Below are 5,807 nucleotides of genomic sequence, written 5' to 3' on the forward strand. Positions count from 1 at the left end.
TCACTTTGCGTCTTGCCTGCGGACTGCTGCCTGCCAGTCCTAGGTGAACGTTTCAGTACTTTGTTTAGTGAGTTACGTGACTTTCGAAGTCACAGGTCCGCAAATAAATGAAAAGTAACCATAATCAATATAATTTCGCAGAAATATTTTGTTATTGTTCTTTTGAAATGTTTGATTTGGTTGACATTGACAAGCAACAATCATCCATGTTTTCTGTTCTTTCTTTCATGTTGTACGTCAGCTCCCCCCAGGGGCGAGAGGAGGACACAGGAGCAGCAGGCGGCGGATGCTGTTCATCAACAGGGCCAGGATCGGGCAGGCGAGGGCTCCTCTGCTGGCCCCAGTAAGTTTTCATTTTAGACTAGTACCTATTTTTCCTAGCGTTCCTCATTTGACTTTTTTCAAAATTGTCTTTGCTCTTCTTGTAGACTGTATCTAAATTCTTATCCTGCCTCTACTATGACTCCCTGTGGTATTACTAGATTATTCTTATTAGTCTGTCTGTGTAGCTAACTAAGATTGCACGGTTGGCGAAACTCCCATGATTCTAGTCAGCAATAGCTCTATCAACTTAGTGCAGTCCTCTGGGATTGTCCATAATGTCTTTTGAAGTGTTCTATCTGGACTCATGCTTGCAAAAATTGCAAAACCTTTCGCTCAGTCACTCTAGTCTGGACCAAAAAACACAGATTGTATTTAAGTTTAAAAGCTTTATTAAAAGTAAACACATTTATTAAAATGAAGTCATAATAAAACTAAACGTTTAACTGATAATGGAAAAGTGGTTAGTGCTGACGATTAATTGAAGACATTTCTTGTGGTCGAGCCGAGCTCTCACCTGGTTTCAACTTGATCTTGTTGTTAGAAGTCCATCTTCTGTCTGTGTGGAGAAAAATGGTGCGTGTTAAAAAAACAGCCTTCATCAGTTGTGCCAAAAAGTGCAGCAAGACAACCTTCCCTGGAAAAAGGGACATTTTTTTTAACTTTAACGTAGACAGTCACAAATTACATTGTTTTCACATGTCTTCATTCCTAGACCAAATACTAGTGACTAGTGAGTGCTTTATTCTAACATTCTTAAATGTACTTTGTAGGTGGAACATCTGGTGGCGGGGCCAGTGTGGAGGTGGTGGTGCTCGACACGGAGGCGGAGGGCGATTCTTCAGGGGAGGAGGCGGCGGCGGCAGCTGTGAGAGTTGAGACGGTGGTGGTGGCGGCCAGAGGTAAGCTCTTATATATTCCTTACTTATTGAGATTGAAGACTAGCTGGGAAGGCAAGAATATGAGATGCATGGCTGGGTGAATGATGAAGCAATGATGGGTGGAAGGACAACAGCCTGGGTGGGTGACACAGAAACTGTATGTGTCCATATACCTGGATCATGCTACTATCTGACTCTTAGATAGCATATGTGTATCTAGAGCAGGGGTACTCCTAGTACGGCCCGCGGGCCGGTGGTGGCCCGGCAAGCCTTCCTTGGCGGTGCGCAGACCTTGCAGACAATCACTGCTCCCCCGGCCCCCACAGAGCAGAGGCTTTTTTGTATTTCACCTGTTAGCGCCCCTGCATCTCCACTCTGACAATCACTGCTCCCCCGGCCCCCACAGAGCAGAGTGGAGATGCAAGGCCACAAAGAGGTGAAATAGAACAAAGCCTCTGCTCTGTGGGGCCGGGCAAGCAGTGATTGTCAGGGTGGAGAAGCAGGGGCGCTAAAACAAACAACGCCTCAATAATATGTTAATGGTCTTTTAAAGACCTGTTAAGTACTTTGGTGTTGTTGTCTGTGTGTGCGCGTTGAGGAAGCGGTCTCAACCCGGGCTGAAGGCTGACACAGATAGACACACACACAGTGAGATGACAGAGGGGGAGGGAGAGGGAGGGCAGGAGGGAGAGAGAGATGGAGGGAGGGCAGGAGGGAGAGCAGGAGGGAGAGAGATGTATGTAAATGCTGGGTCTGGTGGCTCAGTGGATGAGGGCATCTGCTGCAGGGACCTGTGTGCAACCTCATGGTCACAAGTTATCGTTTTGCTTTAGCCCCGCCCCCTCTGACTCCGCCCCCACCAGTGCGGCCCTCGGCCCCAAACTACACTGTAAATGTAGCCCCTGAGAGAAAGTTTGTGAGTTCCCATGATCTAGAGAGAGTAGACGGTCAGTGGATGAACTAAGTGTAACTTTGAAGAGCATGTAACACTGCACCCGCACGTCCGTTCCAGTGTAGGAAAGGCAAGGAAAAGAACTTTTAATTTTGTCCAAATACTACCATAAATAGTAGCAGTAGTTTGTATTGCAAGCACTGCATAGATCCGGTTATTATGGTGGCCACTCCCTACCTCTCTTAATAAGTTTAGTAGTACTCAGTCATTCATGTGTGGATGTATCACTGGTCACTCAATAAAAAGCAAAGCACCTAAAGTCATCCCATATATAAGCAAAAACATCCCATGTGAAGTGATAGATAATCAGATTATTTATCTTCTTCAATTTTCCATTTCTAGTACTCATTTCCACTGTAGGGTGAAAGTTAAATTAATTAAGCAGTAGCCCTTGAGTTGTAACAGAGTATTCTCAGTGCCACCCGTAATAGAAAAGTAAGAGCTTCACCACCTGCATGTACTGGACGGGTGCAGTAACGCAACGGCAACGCAAGTCTAGGTCACTCCTCATGGCGTGCGTCTCTTTTTCTCGGGTGCAAGTTTACCGCGCTGGCATTATGCCGGCTTGCAGAAAATAACGTACCAATTTTCCAAAACAAGAGATAAGAAGAAGAATAAGACTGGTGTACTTTCATAGTCGACTCCAATGGAAGTCCACAGTGCTCGTAGAATTTGTTCCTTAAACTCCCACTAATGTTAGAGCAAGGATGAAGAAGTGTGAGGTTAGATAGATACTGGCCTCAATAGTTATGTAATGCGCTTGCAAGTTGCTAGTTGTACTGCAGCACAAATTTCTGCTGAATGATTGAGTTAATGTTAAAGAGCATTGGTTACAGACTATGTCTTTCTTTCTTCATATAGGTTCTCCTTCCAAACGAACAAGGAGGAAGGAGCTGGCTAGAGCGGCCCGGCAACGGAGGATCGAGGCCACTGTTGCGGAATATCGGCGGCTGGTGGCCCTGGAGGACGTGGAAAGTGTGCAGTCGACAACTACAACAACGTCATCTGCATCGGCCTCCGTGGCCCCACGGGCTGCCACCCAGCACAGTGGTCCACCCAGACTGAGCCGGGCTGCCAAAGGCAAACGCCACCGCCGAGCAGCAAGGCCAACAGCTGCCTCTCACAGGCATTGCACCTGCAAGGCAGTGAAGGCACGCCTGCGCCGCACTACCCTGATGGTGTCCCGCCTTCAGCAGGAGCTCGCCTTGCTCCGCGAGGAGCATGATGCCCTGGCCCAAAAAGTTAACAGCATCCACCCATAGTGTCCCTTGCCCCTTTTTTAGAGACTTTTGGGGGGTGGGAATTGGGAGTTGGGTTTTTGGGGACTTTTGAAGGACAATCGTTGGGGTTAGGGAGGGTCTTGCGGGAGATTATTTTGTTAGGGATATAAATATACTTTTTCAAACTTTATCTGAGCATACCTGTTTTTTACTGCTTGCCTGGTGGGTGGGGGTTTAACGTTGACTGTTTTCCTGAAAGTTTAGTTCCATTTTCTTCCTTTAAGTGTAAATGCCCAAATGTTTTCAACACTAAGTGCCTCTCACAGACTAAGTGAAGTGAATCCAAGAGTCCTAGGACTTTAGTAGTACTACCTTCAGTCTCTCGTCTCTCGTACTAATACTCCATTATACCCCCAAACCACCAAACGCTTATCTTACCTGTAATTTGTGTTTGAAAGTAGGGCTAGACCCAGGGCTGGCTCCACGGGAAACACCGAATAACGTTGGCAATCTTGGTCGGATAAAATTTCCTCACAGCGGTGGTACTAGTGGTGTGACACAGTGGCAGTTGCATGCCTATGAAAAAAAAGAAAATGAAATCTGGTTTGTCCTCCTGAGCAATTCAACGGTACAACTGAGAATATAGCAGGTGACAGAAGTACAGTAGAGCAGTGCCACATTGTAGCCTAACAAATGGTAAAGTATAACTACTAATTCGGTTGAAGTTCTTTCACATTAGCAATGGTTCTTTGTCAAGCAGAGTAAGAATATATCCTCAGATTTCTTCACCAGCCTGTTGCTATCACCTTATCCTCCCCACCCAGCAAGTGTGTGGATTTATTGCTGTAATAATAATGTAGTCACACATCAATCAAAACCACACAGCCCGGGGGAAGAGGGTTAGGGTTTGAAAAATGGATGGGTACGGGGGGTTTTGGGAAAGGTTTTGGGAGACAAGAAAAAATAGCACAGCATAGACAAACTATTGTGAACATAAACAAATCTTTGGGTACAAACCTATCCATCAATCTTTGAAAGTGCATGCACTACTGCATGCATGTCAGTGAAAAGTAAGTAGTACATTCGACAACTGTGGAAAGAAAGAATGCGACAGTACAGGGCCTGTGTGGAATTATTGATAACGATATTCAACATAAGGTCTCTGTAGCCAGATACCCGAGAGCCTTGCTGGTCACTATAAATCCATTCACAACAACACTCAATGGGGTTGGTCTGGAAGGTGTCAGGTTTACTCCCCGTGATCCAGTCGATGCAAATATGGTTCCACCTCCAAATGTCACCAACACCCAGAAGTGTAAACACAGGGTGTTCGAGCCATTAGGCGGGGGAGAAAAATAACAAACTAAAATAAAAAATGTGGGATGGGTAAAGGTAGGGTCAGCAGGGAAAGGATACCTGTAACAGAAGACAAGACAGGCATCAGTGAAGTGCTGTCCTAACATACAAGGGTTCTCTCATATAGTCTCACTAAATAACCAAGGAAGTAGACAAGTACCTGAGCACCAAGAAAACATGACCTTGGATAGGAAATACTATAGCCCTTCTGCCACAATCTGTGAGGAAGGCCTAAGAAACACATAAACATATAGTTAACGAACACACTCCTGTCGCACCAAACACACTCGCGTTATACTAAGACATCAAACCCACTACTCACAACATACCACAAACTTGGTAGAGGACTCAATGTACAAAGGGGGTTCCAAATAGTCAAAGCAAAGATGTATGGTCCAACAAAAAGGAAGAGGGAAACGGTAGTGTGTAGGAAGCAAGAACTACAACACTGCGCTCTCTAAGTAATGACCCAGTAGAGAATCTTTGGTGAAGGTCAAACAGAAAAACGTAGTTGCGACCACCACTGAATTCTGCCAACAACACACCCCACGGTGCACTACACAAAGAGAACTGGGGTAGCCTGTAGTTACCTCACTACATGCCCAGTTATGGAGGTCCTTTGAAATACACAGTTATACAACGGAGACGCGTAGTTGTCCTTACTACCGCGCTCCGTTTTAATAGTACAAAAACGATCCCCGATGTGAACGCTAACACGTGGTATAGACCGCCACTGTGCTCCGCCACACGCAATTCAACCAAACAGGAATTCATCAAAGGTAGAATTCTGTTAGAAAACAGTCACAGAACCTCCCTTAACAATCCGTTCAGGCAGTAATCAGCTGACCGCACCGGCGGCCGAAGAGTTTAGAGCGGCTTTACCTGAAGATGCGTGAAGTCCGTCTACCGCCAAGGACAGAACACGGAAGCGCTCCCCACTGAGCCTCAGGGGGGGGGGGGGGACCGGGGAAGGTGATAGTCCACAGGAGACACGATAGAAAAGCATGCAGAGCGTCCGCTCTCATGCCGGTGCAGAACAGAAACCAGAATAACGCACAACAGGAAGCGCGTCTGTTC

The 5,807-nt window shown here is 46.3% G+C and overlaps 1 long non-coding RNA gene across 1 annotated transcript; it reads left to right on the forward strand.

Annotated features, from left to right (window-relative positions):
- Nucleotides 1-237: 237 nt before the first annotated feature.
- Nucleotides 238-3,136, forward strand: LOC147718675 (uncharacterized). The gene is made up of 3 exons (XR_015310001.1): nucleotides 238-343; nucleotides 1,095-1,223; nucleotides 3,016-3,136. It is a non-coding gene; the product is annotated as an uncharacterized LOC147718675 (long non-coding RNA).
- Nucleotides 3,137-5,807: the final 2,671 nt, after the last annotated feature.

Source organism: Lissotriton vulgaris, chromosome 4_1 (assembly GCF_964263255.1).
Source record: "Lissotriton vulgaris chromosome 4_1, aLisVul1.2, whole genome shotgun sequence".
NCBI classification, from domain to species: Eukaryota; Metazoa; Chordata; class Amphibia; order Caudata; family Salamandridae; genus Lissotriton; species Lissotriton vulgaris.